We start from the raw sequence: 16,257 nt of genomic DNA, 5'->3' as shown, positions 1-16,257 counted from the left end.
AACACCTTTGTCAGCGACATGGACAGTGAGATCGAGTGCACCCTCAGCAAGTTTGCTGACAACACCAAGCTGGGTGGTGGGTCGACACGCTGGAGGGAAGGGATGCCATCCAGAGGGACCTGGACAGGCTGGAGAGGTGGGCCCGTGTGAACCTCATGAAGTTCAACAAGGCCAAGGTCAAGGTCCTGCACGTGGGTCCTCTGTGCTGAGTTATTCCGGCACAGCCAGGCAGATGAACCAGGACCTGAAGCCATCTGAGCACGCAGATGTGGCAGTGCCAGCCAGCACCAGGACCTGGGCTGTGCAGCCGAGGAGCGGCAAGAAGCAGAGAGAAGGACCAGGAGTGGAAAGAGTTGGAGTAACAATATAGTCATACAATATAGTCCTGGGTGTCCAGGACAAAAGGACCTGTAGGAACCTGTGGTGTGCCCTGGTGCTGGGAGCACAGAGACCATGCGGCCCAGCAAGGGCAGTCGCTGGAGGAACACGGTGCTGCAGGGTTGGGGCTGGCAGGCAGAGTGCAGCGCTTTCAGGGACTCCTCCCAAGCATTATGCTCATCTCTGTGCAGCCTAAACCCATCTGCAATGAGGGGGTGGAGAGCCTTAAGCACAGGCAGGAAGCACTGTCAAAAAAAGCCTCTTCAGTGTTGTTATGTCAGTGCAATCATGTCAAAAAAAAAGAAAAAAAAAACAAAAAGGCATCGCCACCTGCAAAAGAGCAGGCGCTAACTCTAACAGCCTTGGAACTCCCACCCACATCACCAGCCCTCCAAGAGATGGGCACAGAGCTCGTTCCTCAGGTCCCTGCACTGTGCATGACCCAGTTTCAAGCCCTGGGGCCAGCTGGATGTCCCTCAGCCGACAGAGCAGCTCAGGGTCTCCTCCACTCACCCACCCTGCAGCACTGCACCAGCTCCCCAGGACCACCAGCAGCCCAAAGCAGCCTGTGGTCCTGTCACACACACACCCGCCTTGAACCCAGCACGAACCCATTCCCAGCACTGCCAGAGACACAGCCAGGGAGAAGATGTGCCTCCTGCTCCATCAGCTGAGCCATGATGGGAACAGGCACTGACTCAAGCTCAAGTCCTTTCCCATGAGCCCTCCTTGTAGCTTCAAACCAGGGACGAGTGCTGCAGTCCAGGAGCAGGGTTTCTGGATGTGCCAACTGCATCTGAAGACCATCGCTACTTGATGCTACATGCTCTCTGCCTTCCCTGCCTGCTTATCCATACAAGGTCCTGCTGGTGCCTTGGGGAAATGAAGGGCCATACTGAGCAGTCCCATCCCAGTGCCAAGGGGAGGTCTTGACCGAGCCCTGGATGGTCTGGAGGAAGGCAGACTTGCTCCCTGACGCTGCCTTTTTCCTTAGTCCTACCCAGCGACCTGAGCAGATTGCAGGCAGCATGCTGGTGTATGGAGGCTCCAGGATCAGATCCTTCAACCATAATCAGTGCTCCTTCCTCATCCTGCTGGCAAAGCACTGCCTACCAGTCTGAGGCACTGCCCAGCCACCCATACCCTCAGCACGGTGGGTGTCCCAGCAGTCCCCAGCAGTCTGGGGGTCCTGGGGCACCCACGGAGTACAATGGGGTACTCACCTTCCTCTCCGCCAGCTAGACTTCAAAGCACTCCTACATCACTTCAAACCTGGCCTGACAGCAACAGGAGCAATATGTGCTCCATGCACAAATCGAAAGGGATAACAATCCCTGAGGATGAGCAAAACCCTGATGACAGCTGGCATGGCCTGCAGGAGCAATTCCTGACAAACTGCTTATCTCCCCAGAGAGGAGTTTCACTGGTGCTTTCTGGCATCCCTGACCTTGGTGTTACCTGCTGAGGGCTGGTGAGCTGCCTATAGAGCCTGTGCGCTCATCTCTCCACTCTCCCACACCAGTTGTCGCCACATTTCTGATGGCCACAGCTAAGCTCTCTGCCTGGCATCCCTGGCATGCCCCCTCTGCACCATCCAGTGGACCCAGGAGATGCAGCCCAGAAGATGACTTCGGGACTGAGCTGAGGATGCCTGGCTTCCGAACCCCAGCACCGGTGAGGCAGCACAGCACCAGAGAGAAACAGAAGTGTCACATTGAATTAACCCGTATTAAATGTTTTAGATCTGCTCATCAAACTACAACAGTTCTTTCCACCTTGGTAATACTTGCTGACTACACATAAAAAAACCAAACCCAAACACCACTTCCTTTCCTTTTCCAGAAGTGACACTTCTGTTTTGTTCCTTGCAGTGTTCCACTTAATGAAAAAATCTGAGATTTCCCTTTTTGAAATCTGGTTAAACTGAGTATAAGAAGTTTTGTGCAGGAAGGATGACATGGCTGCTGCTCAGCTAAAGCCTTTGCTGGCTTCTGGACACTCCCGGCTGCCCTCCCTTCCCTGCTCCGTGCAGCGGCATATACGCAGTGCTCCAAATGGTTTTGTGCACCGGTGTCTGGCCATCCTCTAGCTCAGGGCACATCCCTGCAGGGGTAAATGCATCGGTTTGTGCAAGTGGTGCGGAAAGGAGGGTTTGGTTCCCTTCACAGCATGGTTGGCCAGAGGTGGACCCTGCTTGATGAAGAATGAAAGAGCATCCAAGGACCCCGAGGTACCTGTCCAGTGAGGAGAGATTTATTTCCTGTTTGAAAGGACTAATGACAAAAACCAAGGAGAAGAAACAAGAAAAATGGATAAAAGCCTCCAGGAAGAGTGAGAAGGTGCAGTAGAGCCTGAACAGGGCTGAAGGAGGTAGCATGGTGCAGACTCCTGAGATCTGAGCAGGGCAGGCAGAAACACCAACAGCATGGTGGACAAAATGGAAGAGCTGGGAACATCTCCCGGGAGCTGAACATCACAGGGACAACACAGGCGGGTACGTCGGTATAGAAGGCAGAACCTGGGAAAAGGGAATAGTGCAGCATTGCTGTACATCAAGGATGTATGTATAAAGATGAATATGGAGGAAAACACAAATATGGAGAGACAAAATCAAGCAGACTAAGGCAGAAAATGAGTTCTGCCTAGATGTGTAAGCCTAGAAAAAAAATCTGTATGTCCAGGAAAGTCTAGATTAACTAAATGGGACAGATAAGCAAATACCAGATGATATGTGAGATGGCTGGATTGTTCGATCTCTTTTGTGCTTTAAATATTTACAGAAGGGTTAACCGTGACCAGGTTACTATTATCAACAAGAGGTTAGGAACAAGAACAAAATAACAAGGTTGAATAATACAGCATGGGAATATTCAAATTGTCATAGCGTGATAAAATTTACCCTGGAGTACATAAGGAACTAGCCACGGTAATCTCTGACCCCATTAGCAATTATCTCAGAAAACTTATGGAGCATGGGTGAGGCCCTTAGGAACTGGAGCGGGACAAAACACAGCACATAGCATTAAAAAGGGAGAAAGGGAAATACACAGGTCAGACTAACTTTGATGCCTGAAAAGATACAGAATGAAATTTTACTACACAATCACATGTTAAGCACCTTAAGGATAATATGTGATAAGGAACAGAAAACAATTATTTGCCAATAATACAACATGTTGAACCAGTCTAATTTCCATCACTGACGGGAAGTAGCCCAGCTGATAACAGGAAGCAGTAGATATGGTATGTCTTGACTTCCATGGGTTTTCAGCGCTGTCCCACAGGACTTGCTCTTCAGGAAACGCAGGCGATGGAGCGCAACTGAAACATCGCTGAGGTGGATGTCCAACTGGTTAAAAACCACTGAGAGTGGGAGCTGCTCAGATGCTATCAGACCAGGAGGATGTGCTAAGTGAGGTCCTGTGAGGTCTGTCCTGGGTCAGGTCAATATTTTCATTAGCCACCAGGTTGATGAAATAGTGATTATGCTTAAAAAATGCTGAAATAATAACAGATAGCAAAGGGCTGCAACTGTTTGACGGACATGATCAGCATTTGAAATAAAACTCAATCACTTAGAAATTACTTGTAATTGATAAAATGCAGTGCAGTAAAGATGAATGCAAAGCAGGCAACCTGCAATGCACAGACACCGTGCAGAAACCCTCCGGCTGGAGAGCAGTACTGCTGCTGGGCACTTTCGGTGGGTGACTGCTGATGAGGCTCAGCACCTGCTGCTGCTGCGAGCGAGGCAAGCGCGTGCTGGGCAGTGCCAGCGAGGTGGCCCGCATAAGGCAGGCACGGCCACAACGCTGCTCGGCTCAGCCCGGAATGGTGGGAATTTCAGCCAGAGATTTGGGCCGGTCGTTGTAAGGAGGAGGTAACAAATAGGAGAAAGTCTAGAGGAGATGTTTACAAGGTTGGTTAGAAGTTTGAAAAAAATATGAGCTGCAAGAAGAGGAAGAGCAAACCGAATCTGTCTAGGTCTGCCTGAGCAGGGAGATGAGAACAGCCTTCCAAAATGCTAAAAATCACTAGAAAGAGATTAGTCATCATTTATTCTCAGGTCTATCAAGGATATTTTGTGCAGTAATTGGCTTAATTTGCATCTAGAGAGATTTAGGGTAGGCATTAGGATTGCAAGGAGATTTTCCTTGGGCCACATCATGATGTATCAAAGGCTGGCTGAGATCTAGCTGCTCCAAAACAGCATGCAGAGGAGCAGCTCCTTGCAGTCCCACCCCGGAGGGACCCTGCTGTGCCAGGCACCCTGGGGAGACTTCCCTGGAAAATCAGGGAAAGGCCAGGCAGAGCCATCTCCAAGCACCCAGCGCTGGGGGCTGAGGGAGAGGCGAGGCAGCGGGGGCTCTTGCTCCCGCTCCTGAGAAGCTGCCTGCCTCCTTGCTGTGGGAGAAGGAGATCTCTGCCCAGTGGCAGAGGGGGGAAACTGTTTTGGCGAGCTGTGCCACTCACTAGGAAAACCAGCTCCATAACTGTATCTCCAGTTCTCCCTCTGCCACACTATCCCTTCCTCTCCCGTCTCTCTGTGCCTGTTTTGCGTCTCCTCCATCATCTTTCTTCCGCTGTACCCCTCCTGCTCTCCATCTTCCCCATCCCTCCAGCTGCACGCCTCCTCCTTTCTAATCTCTCCCACTTTATTCTCATTCCTTCTCACACCAGCTTTTTAATTCAACAGCATGACATTTCCATTTGAATCGTTTTCCTGACTTCATCCAGGACAGGAGCCGAGCCAGAGTTCTGCATCCTGTCCTAGCCCCACATTCATTGGCGTCACGTGGACGGTGCTGGCTGTCACCAGCAAGTCCATTCTGTATGCGTGGCAGCGTGCTCCCGCGCCCTCCTCTCTGTCTGGCGAGCTGAGCTAAGCAGGGATTACGGTGCGTGCAGTGCTCCAGCCGGTGTGCGGAGCGGCAGCGACACTGAATCTCGCCCGGAGACAGACGGAGTGCTCCCCGTTGGCATCCCCAGAGGGGTAAAAGGGCACTCTGCAGCCACCCATTTCCAGGGAATCTGCTGGGTCTGCAGGCTGCTTTTCTGAGGGTACAAGGGACACGCGTCTGCGCCATCTCTGCGCATCAGTCCTTGTGAGCCCCCCTGCCAAATCAGGGAGGATTGTCTGGTGGAGGGTGGATGTCTGTAAGATCTGCTGGCCGGGGGTAGCCACCAGACTGTGTTTCTAGCAGGCACCAGGTTTGCTAGGAGCGAAGGTCTGGTCTCACCAGGATGGTGCAAGCTGGGGAGTTTGCTGTCTGGCTGGGTGGGGGTGTGGGGCTCAGCCCAGCCCCTCTGAAGCACGGTCAGTGCAGGGACCTCCCCAGCTCTACACGGACCCTCAGATTAGCCACTGGGGTCTGGCAAAGCCTAGTCCTTCCCAAGGAACCTGTTCCTGCTCATCTGGGTGCTGAGGGCGGTGTTTTGGTGAGTTTTTTTGCATTTTCTCAAGTCCTTGTGAGCATGATGCTGTGGTCTGTGCAAAGTGTTTGAATTTCTCCTGTTTTTCACAGCTGTTGCCTTGTCCAGACTGAAGCAGATGGCGTGTGCATGTTCCCCAAGGAGCACCTCACCGAGCCCCGTGCGCCCAGAGCCACCCTCTGCCCTCCAGCCCCTCACGGTGGTGGCTATTTTCCCACCAGAGCAGCAGCTCAGCTCAGGGGCTTTGGTGGAGCCGTCCCTGCCGAAACACCTGCCCCGACTGTCCCCATGGCACACGGGCTGGGGTTGCTCCGCTTCACTCAGCTTTGTGCTTGGCTCTCCCCAGGGTGCTGCCTCCCCCAGCCTTCCCAGAGCCAGGGTGTCAGGATGAGAGGTGTCCCCGGGCTCTCAGCTGTCTGTGCACATGTACTCCCCCAAACACCTGCTCACACACACACACACACGCACGCGCGCGTGAATTCACTTCTTGCACATCAGCACATGTGAACGTCTGCCAGGGACCAGACCACATCATGCAGGGACCATTGCATGGGGCCCAGGACCCGCTGTGGCAGCTGTTCTGGCTCCCCGGCCCCCCCGAGGCTGCTGGCTGAGGTTCCCCAGCTCCTTCACCTGGAGGACGGAAAGCCAGGAAATCCCATCCTGCGGGCTACCTCTCCATGGATATAGAGGCCCTGTTGTGGAATCCCCCAAGACCAGGACACAGTTCTGTCCCCAAGTGCGTGTCCCCTGGTCTGGCAGGCAGCGCTGGGGGGGGGAGGCCGGTGGGGCACATGGCTGCCCACCCTCCCCTCCTCCTTCTCTCTTCTCTTGAGGCTCATTTGGGTGCTCAGCCTTGCAGAGCTCAACCTCTCTCCCTTGTAATCTTGCAGTCTGCCCAGGCTAAATAAGATTTATCATCTCCCCAGCACCATGTGGACACACAGGCAAATACCTTCCAGCCTCACAGTGTGTTTCTTTCCTTCTCTATCAGGTGCCAGTTAATGGTTAACTTCCAGTTTTCCTCCTGGCAAACAGGGAGCCCTTCAACATTTTCTTTAACCTCTTGGTTAAAGAAAAACCAAGAGCCAGTTCATATCTGGTGAACTTCATGCCAGATGGAACCAGTGCCCACTTTGCAGATGCCTCCGTGCGGGTGCAACAGCAGAAGGACACGGCAACGTTCTCAGGCCAGTGCAGGCTGCAGGCAGCCAGCCACAGCTGCCGACGGCATGATACAGGAGAGGGTGAGGGGATGGTTCCGTTTCACTTAGAAGATGTGGAAGGTCGGTTTGATGGAGGGCTACTGATGCTGATGAGGATCTGGGGGCTTGCAGCGACCTGGCTGTTTGCCATCAAGAAAAGGACAATGGTCTCCGTTGGGCTGTAAACCAAAATTCCTCCTATCTCCTTCTCCAGGGGCAGAGTGGGAACGGGGGTTGGTGCTCTGGTTTACTCAGGGGACCTCAAGCCCTTTGCCAGTATATGCACAAGACACCCTCAGCGTGCAGGCAGTTGGTGCTACTGCATCAGGTGCTGGGAGCTCCCCGACAGCTGCAGCCATCAGCTCCATCATCATGGAAGAAAACCGGGCGCATAGGTTTCCTCTTCCTGTCTCTGAAAGCAGAACTGTTACCCAGAAGTTCACATATTTGAAAGAGGGTCAAATTCTGCTAGTAACAGCGCAGAGAGGTAGAATATTTTGCAGTCTCATTCGCATTTCACTGATGGCCGTTCACAAACCATCACCACACGGTGACCCTCGGACCGTACGAGCAGAGCGACTGGGGCTGCCCGTCGGTGTCAGCAGCCTCGTCCCTTCATTTCTGACCAGTGTGTTAAAATACCACTTGATTTCCATTCTCTCTGCCATGATGGAAAAAGCAAACAGGCAAAGAGGTTTTGCGCTTGGGTTGTTAAATTTTCATGGCAATTTTGCAAGGCTGGTTGAGAAGTCATTTTCCAGCTAATTTCAGTTCCTTTGCACCGCTCCTGGGCTGCAGGGCCTGGGCTGCAAATGTGACAGCAGGGAGCTGCTCGTTTGCTGCTCAGAGTCTTGTCATGGAAAAAAGCTGATCTGGGAAACGTTGTTATCAGCATTTGATAAGAGATGATAAGGCTAATTTTGGTCCTAAAATCTTTCCTTAATAGAAATCATCAGCTCATATTTATTCCAGCAATTACAGCTGCAAAGAGCTCACACAGTTAGAGAATATCCACCTTCTGTAGCTGAGAGAGAGGAGAGGTTTTCAGGGATCATGCGAACTGATAGTAACGTGACTTTTTAAAGGAAATTCTCCCTTTGGAGTATAAATCAGCACCTACTTGTTAGAAATTAGGCCCTGTTCTCTCATGGGGCAGGCTGTCCCACATCTGCGTGAAGGACGGGTGTCTTGCCTGTCCCTCTGGTGCATCTGGCTTTTGTCCTTGCAGGAACCAGGAGGCAGGACTGGCTCTGCTCCAGTGCCCAGCATGGGCTCGTGCTCAAGGTCTGACATCCTGAGTGGTATTTTTGAGGATGCCTGCAAGGGGTTTTTGCCAGAAAATGTCCCTTCCAGGCATCAAGTCAAGTTGGGCACATGCATCCCAGCCTACGCTTGATCCCCGAATGCTTCTGAAGTGCAGCGGTGTGCAGTGTGACCCGCTGAGGCATCACCATACATGTACCAGGGGGTGATCACTGCTTGCAGATATTGGCAGCCCACGCTTCTCATCTAGCATGTGTGGTCTGAAGGCTCGGCAGGACACAAGGCAGAGCACGTATGGCTCCACAGTGGGGATGCTGGAGCTGCTGCCAGGGAGCTTGTGTTTCAGGTGCACGGGCAGACCCGCAGAGCCTTTGCAGGTCATATTCTTACATTTTGCAGCAACGAGGAGAGAGTTTTCCAGCCTGGTCCAGCCCTTGCAGCACTGCAAAGCGTACTCCTTGACTCAACACGGCTCACCGACTGCTTTCCATAGCACCAAGCGTTAACCTCTCTCCTCTGCCCAAACGAATCAATGTGCCTGCAGGGCCTTTGGAGCTGGCGAGCGATGCCAGGCAGCGCTGGTGGGTGGACAGGGAAAGCGAGGAGCCAGTCAAGGAGTGCGTCACCCTGGTTTGTCGGGGTCTCATCTGGCCGCAGCGTGATTTGTCAGCCATAAGGACCAGCGCACGGCACTGGGGTGGTGTGGCCATCCACAGGGGTGCCCGGACACCCGGTCCTGGTGCACGGGCAGGGCTGGCACTGGCACTTCTGCCATGCGGGTAGACAAAAAGGCAAGGGCTGAAAAATGTGTCTTTTATGTGCAAAGCACCAAAGCCAAGGAGGCAGGATGAATTCCCCAGTGCTCCCACAAGCCAGTCCAACTGGTTTATGCAAAGAGGAAATCCCTAGCATTTCTGTGTTGGTGCTAGTGTCTGGCCAGGTCTCATATATATCAACCTCAATTTTAGCATGTCAGGACTTTCAGAAATTTGACTCTTTGGCTGACTGCAGCGATTTGGACTTGTTGTCCCTGTGAGCACCTTCAGCACAAAGCCTGCCAGCACCACCTGCTCACGAAGGCCATTAACCATCATCTTCCTGCACCCAGTCCTGAAGAAAGGAAGCTGGCACCTGCACTGGTCCCCTCCAGGACAGGGAAAGGAGAGCACACGTGTTGAGGATGATGAGGGCCTAAGTGTGGAACCTGCTCGGCTGTTACTTGCAGGGTACATCCCAAGGGAGGAGGTGGGGACCTGCTGTTTTGCGTGACACCCCTCAAACGCTGGCTTTGCAGGGGAGATGTGCAAGGAGTGGAGTAGGTCCCCCTGAACCCAGCCGGCCACTGGCACTGGGGATGCCCAGCCCTTCTCGTTGTGAAAGACAAGAGCATGTCCCCAAAAGCACCCAGCCATCAGCATTGGATGGGGGTTCCCGTGCCACCCGGGTGCAGCAGCAGCTCTGCCACCCGGCTGGGCTCCTCACCAGGCTCCAGCATCTCAGAACAACGATCAGCCAGGGCCTGCTCCAGACAAGTGCTGAGTACCCACATCCATCGCTCAAACTGGCCAACTGAAGTGTGTCTCTGAGCCCAGGGCCTCTGTGGCTGCCACCAGCACTGGGGTCCCCAGCTTCTTGGCCAGGGCATTTGGGGCAGGAGCAGGGATCAGGAGAGGTTCCTCCTGCACCTCCTTGCCTTGCCCAGCGCACCCCGCACCTTGGCCACGTGGCCCCTTTGCTCCTGCCAGCAGTGGAGGAGGACCAGCCAGCAGTGTGAAGCCTCTGTGGTTCCAGTCCTTCCCCAGCAGCCCCCTGCTTTCCTCCCTGAGCCCCCATCACATCGGGCTGGTGCTGGGGGAGCCTCGGGTAAGCCCCGCACCATCTGCGAGGGGTCGAGCAAGACCACGGCAATTGTGGGACCCCTGGCCAGGGAGCAGAGCTGGCATGGGGGTGAGCTGCACCCACAGGCCCCTTGCCTCCTCCTCACTTCTAGTCACATTAACCAGCATCAGCCGAAGCTGGCAGAGGGCTGGACGTCTCAGCGATGCAAATAAATATCCTGAAAAGAGGACCCCACTTTCAAGCCTGATCCTGCGCTGCTGGGAGAGGCTCCAGCTGAGTCCTGGACACCCCGGCAGGGGCTGGCTGTGCACAGATCTTTATTTTCCAAATATTATTCATGACCCTGTACGTGATGAGCAATAACAAGACTGAGCTCTCATAGTGTGCTACTGCCAGGGTGCCTGGGCCGGGGAAATTGGCTGTGGAGGTGTTTGAAGTGCTTTCACAGCATGGGGGGGGCTGAGCCTGGCAGCCCCACGGCTGCTCGCTGCTCTCTGTGCCCTTGGCCGTGGGGTCGGGGGCAGCTTGTGCCAGAAGCTGCAGTGGAGGTTGCTCGGAGTCCAGGGAGGCAGGAATCTGAGACAAAACAGGGTTTGTTTCCCCAGCCATGACTTCTCTCATCAGCTCAGCTGCAGGCTCGTGTTCCCACGTCTCAGTGGGGTGGCATCCCCCAGGAGGATGCTCCTCTCATCCCATGGCATTTGTGGGGCAGAGGCCAAAGGTCCTGTGTCCTCACTGGAGCCTCGCTGAGGACCTGACGACCCTTCTTGTGCAGCTTGTGGGACTGGGCCCCACGGCTACCACTGGCCATGGCTGCAGAGGACGAGAGCTCAGCAAGACCCTGGGGCATCGATCGCATCCTGCAAGGTGCTGGGGTGGACAGACGCAGGGAGAGGGTGAGCCAGTACCTTTCTGGGGCCACCACTGCTGAGGGGCCACCTCCAGGCCAGGCTCCGGGATGCCCAGGATGGGTACAGCAGCGGGGAGGTGATGGCGCAGCACTGTGCCAGCCCCACGTGTCTGGGACCCCAGGAGGGTGCGGAGCTCCCCGCATCGTCCTGCCCATGGGTGATCTGATGGTCCTGGCTGGGGGACCAAGGTGGTGTGGAGGGAGCAAAGTGCAGACAGTCTCCCTTGCACCGTGGGAGCTGCTCCTCAGGTTTTGACAGTGGTTTGGCCGCAGCTGGGGCTGGGCTCTGGTCCGGTCCCTGTGCTGCCCTCCTGCCCGTGGGCACAGCCACAAGCCTGTCGCTGGGGATTTGGCCGCTAATCCTCCCTGGAAGAAATGGCTGCAATCTAGCAATATTGGCTCAGGCTTTTCTTATTAACTTCTCCCAGGCTGCCAGATGCTTCTGGCCAGCACATCCAGTGGTGAGGGACTGCTCTCTCCACACCTTCCTGGGCATTTGGAGTGGGGAAGTGGGGTGAACTGCACAGCACTGTCAGGTTAGTGGGGCGATGCTGGGGCACAGTTCACAGGAGCCCCTCATCAGGGGGTTGGACCATTTGGGAGCAAGCCCTGGGCAGGACAAGTATGAGACTGAGCTGGTTGGAGAGGGCAGTGAGGAGGCAGGTTCTTCCCCTTTTTGGAAAGCTGGAGAGGGCCACAGCTTCTGACCCTACGCCACCACCCAAACCAGCAATGCTGGCCCAGCTTTTTCCCTGGGTTTCCGTGAAAATTTTCCAGCTGGTGTGGGGGTGCTGATGCCTGGGCAGGACACCTGCCGTGCTGCAACAGGCCAGGGCGGTGGGGCTGCGTGTGGGCACTGTTGGCAGCCGGGACAGGCAGGAGAGCAGGCGTGGGGAGTGCTGCCGGAGCAGACGGGTCTGCAGGGAGCAGGAGCCCTCCCTCACCTTTGGGGGAGCCACCGGTGTGGGTCCAGCCAGCCAGCAGCATCCGCCCTGCCTGCTCTGGCTGGTGCATGGACGGAGGGAGCAGGCAAAGCTCCGGCTTCCAGCACCAGCAATTTCCCACCCAGCAGTGCCATTAAAACTTGTGATCCAGCCTGTGATCGCAGGCTCCTTGGCATCCCTGACTCTCTCTCCCACTGGTTAGCTAGTTGTCAGGGAGAAGCTCTCCTGTCCCAGGAGCTGCAGAGCTCCGGTTTCCCTCAGAGATGGACCAAAGGCTGATATTCCTGAGGATGGGGCAAAGCATAAGAACTCAGTGTCTTGGAGACTGCCTAGGATCCAGTGGGGAGTGAGTTAGGTGCTCACCAGGGAGAGAGAGCCTGCCCTGCCTGCCTGCCTGCCTGCCTGCCCTGCCTGCCCTGCCTGCCACTGAGCCCCTGCCCCGATAACACCTGGGTCATACGCACAAGACTGGGTAAAGCCAGTCTCAATCCAAACTCTTGCCTGCAGAGCAAACTAAGCCCTTTGCGTGCCTTCCACAGATGCCATGCTGGGACAGTGAACAGCACAGGCCGGGAGCTGACAAGTGAGGGAGGCTCCAGCTGCAGCAGCCATCTCTCCATCACAAGCAGATGGGAGAGCAGGCTCTGGTGCTGATCAGACCACCTCTCCTGCCTGATGGAAACTGCCCCAAGCACTCATTCTGCTTCCCTGATGACTAGTAGCATGATGCTGGCTGTTGGGAAAATGTAGGACACTGGTCTTTTTTTATTCAGGGAAGGCTGGAGCACCCTCCAGCTGCACTTGGAGCACTGAGATCTGCTTCTGATCAGTGCAATGGCTCCGGGTGAATTTCTGGCACGTAGTCTGGGATCTTTGGCAGGAGATGGGAACCATGTGAATCCTGCATCCAAATCCGTGAGTACCTTGCCAGACCTCAGTCCAGAGTGTTTAGGACCAAATGTGGCTTTAGCAGAGGTTTTGCTAGCTGTTCAGCCCTCCCCGCATACAGATCCCAGGACTTGAGTCCTTTTGCATTGTCCCTGGCAGGTACTTGCAGCACAGCCCTCACAACAATGTCACTCAGCCCAGGTGGTTTTGTGTCATTATACCCAGGGAAAAGGTTTTCGTGGATTCCCTTCACTCAGAAGACATCCCAGGAAGGCACTGTCAGTAACCATGGGGTGTACTAATTGCTTTGAAGATACTAGAGGGAAGCCTCTGCTCCTCGTGACCCACATACCTACAACAACTTCCCTGCCTCTCTGCATCAGCAGGGAAAGGCTTTGTGTCCACCTCTTACCTAACTTCAGCCCAGGTATGGCGCACGGACTCCTGGGGACCCTTGGTAAAGAAAGTGTTCTTCTTCCTACACCCATTCCGAACCTTCCCGTATGAACCTGAGTCTCAAATGTGTCTTAAAACCACAAACATTCACTGGCATCATGTATGAAGCTGAAAGAGGTCCAAAGAGACCTGCCAGCCCAGCCGGGGTCAGAAGAACCTGCCTGGCAGCAGCAGACCAAAGAACTTCAGCTCATTCGTGAATGCCCAGAGGTGCGTGTGGGAGCCGCAGGCACCAGCGTGGGGAGAGACTCGTGCGTAACAGAGCACTCTGTAACCAGATACGTGCAGTAAGACCTAGTGGCTAGTAATTGGAGATACTTAAATTATGGCTGAGATGCTGCTTATACAGTGGAGGTCATTAACTTCCTTAGGATGGCAGTCAGTTCACCATCACTCTGGTGATGCTCAGCCACCAGTCCTGGGCCTCATGGGAGGCTGTGGGGCCAGTTCTCCAGGCTTTGCTATGGAAGGCACTGCATGATTGCAGTAGTCCTGCATGGCTTGGCGCCTTTTCCACCTAAACAGATGCTTAGATCATTCTTGACCCTCTCTTGGTTTGCTTTCTGCCATTCCAGACTTTAGGTTTCCCATTTTCCTGTCTTTGCTGCACCCAGAAGTGTTAGAAGCTGAGATTTTCACGTAGTCACCTGGCTCCATGAGCTGGGACACTGGGGGTTCTAACTGGTAATCTGAAATCCAGAACAGATGGCTTTTTTTTTTTTGGTGTTCTCTTCATGCACATGATTCTTAATAGAAAAATCCATACAGTCTCAAAATGTTCGCACTGAGAAATAATAGTTTGGGCAGCATGAGAGACTATGCAGTACCAAATCAGGTTCTTGGGCAGAAATACCATTTTCTGCTGGTGCCGTCCCCTAGGTCAGCACTTCTGCTGCAACACTGTAATTAATATTGCACCCTCCCCTGTGGTTCCTCAAAGCAGAGCAATTTGGGACAGTCAGTATTAAGTAGCATCGCAGAATCCCAGACTGGTTTGGGTGGGCAGGGACCTCCCAGCCCATCCAGTCCCACCCCCTGCCATGGGCAGGGACAACCTCCACTAGCCCAGGTTGCCCAAAGCCCCATCCAACCTGGCCTTGAACACTGCCAGGGAGCCAGGGGCAGCCACAGCTTCTCTGGGCAACCTGTGCCAGGGCCTCAGCACCCTCACAGGGAAGGATTTCTGCCTCACATCTCATCTCCATCTCCCCTCCTGCAGCTTCAGGCCATTCCCCTTGGCCTGTCACTCCCTGCCCTTGTCACCAGCCCCTCTCCAGCTTTCCTGGAGCCCCTGCAGGGACTGGAAGGGGCTCTAAGGTCTCCCCGCAGCCTTCTCTTCTCCAGGCTGAACAACCCCAACTCTCTCAGCCTGTCTCCATGGCAGAGGTGCTCCAGCCCTCACATCATCTCCGTGGCCTCCTCTGGCCTCGCTCCAACAGCTCCATGTCCTTCTTGTCCTGGGGACCCCCGAGCTGGACGCAGCACTGCAGGGGGGTCTCACCAGAGCGGAGCAGAGGGGCAGAATCCCCTCCCTCGACCTGCTGGTCACGCTGCTGGACACGCAGCCCAGGACACGGGTGGCTTTCTGGGCTGCCAGCGCACATTGCTGGGCCATGCTGAGCTTCTCGTCCCCCAAGTCCTTCTCCTCAGGGCTGCTCTCAATCTGTTTTTTGCCCAGCCTGTAGCTGTGCATCCTTCTAATGAGGGCAGCTGAGGGATCCAGGAGCCACGTGAAAGGACGAGATGCTTTGTTGGGGGGTGCTGCCATATCAACTCAACCTTCCCTGCCTCAGAGCGGTGATGTTAGCAGAGTGGGTTAAAGGAGCAAACGTGACTCTGTCTGCTCCCCGCTTTGCACCTTGTTCTTCATCTTTCCCTTCTTTCTCTCTCTTTGGTGCCACAGGTTTCTGCTGGGGGTCTCAGCTGTTCTCAGTGGGGCAGGCTGATGTTAGGCTCATCTTCATTCAATCCCTGCCATCCTCAAGCTGGCAGTTAATTAAGCTGTCAGAGTCTTCCCCGTAATCAGAGCATGTCAGACCCGTGCCAGGGGCTCCCCTCAGGAGAACTGTACTTTCCTGGCAGCGACAGGATTGAAAGACACAGGAGATCCCACTGCTCTGCCTGTCCACAGTCTAGGGCAGAACCTGAGACTCACTGCGTTCCTAAACAGGATGGGACCGACGCTCTCCGGGGACTCGCAGCCCAGGATTGCTCTCGCCTGCGTGGGGCAGGACGTGCACAGAGGGCCGGGGCTGCAGCTGGGAGCAGGACCCGGCCGGCCCTTCGTTCTTCTCCTCGCAGCTCACAGGACAGGAGCAATCTGTAGCTGATATTGTCACTCTCTTTGCTGGTGGCTCCTAACCCCATCGCTGACTCACCGAGGACCCCGTCTGCCCCAGAGGTCTGCTGAGACGGCCATAGCACGAGTGCTTTCTGTGGTTACTTTGCGTCTCCTTACAGCCCTGTCGGGTGGCATCAGGCAACCCACATCCTGCACCGGGTCTCAGGTTCCCTGCCTGTAAAGTGGGCAAATATTCCTTCCTCTCTGTCTCCCGGCAGTGCTGCAATCCTTTCCACTGCAACCCTCCAACCCCTGCAAGGTGTCAAGGTGGGATGTCTCCTGTCACATGGGTCGTTAATGTCTATGAGTTAAATTTAAAAAACCATGCATTTCCTGCCTGTTTCATTCCTAGTTCTCTGCCATATGCATGGCTATGTGAAGTTATGCCCAACTGTCTGAAGGTCAGCATGCATTGACAGCATTGGGAAGCAGAGGATGAAGGCAGTGGGAGGCCTGCTCATCCCCCAAATCTTCAGGGATCCAGACATGCAGGGATAATAAGGGCTTGATCTGATGTCTCTGATGACATCTCAGTCCCAGGGACTTCTTTGAGCTTTGGATCCCACTCAAACAGCCTGGAGAAAGATGGCACCAAGAGCT

The sequence above is a fragment of the Balearica regulorum genome, chromosome 16 (genome assembly GCF_011004875.1).
Source record: "Balearica regulorum gibbericeps isolate bBalReg1 chromosome 16, bBalReg1.pri, whole genome shotgun sequence".
Lineage (NCBI taxonomy): Eukaryota > Metazoa > Chordata > Aves > Gruiformes > Gruidae > Balearica > Balearica regulorum.
The sequence above is the reverse complement of the archived record's forward strand: the minus strand, read 5'-3'. Positions refer to the sequence as shown.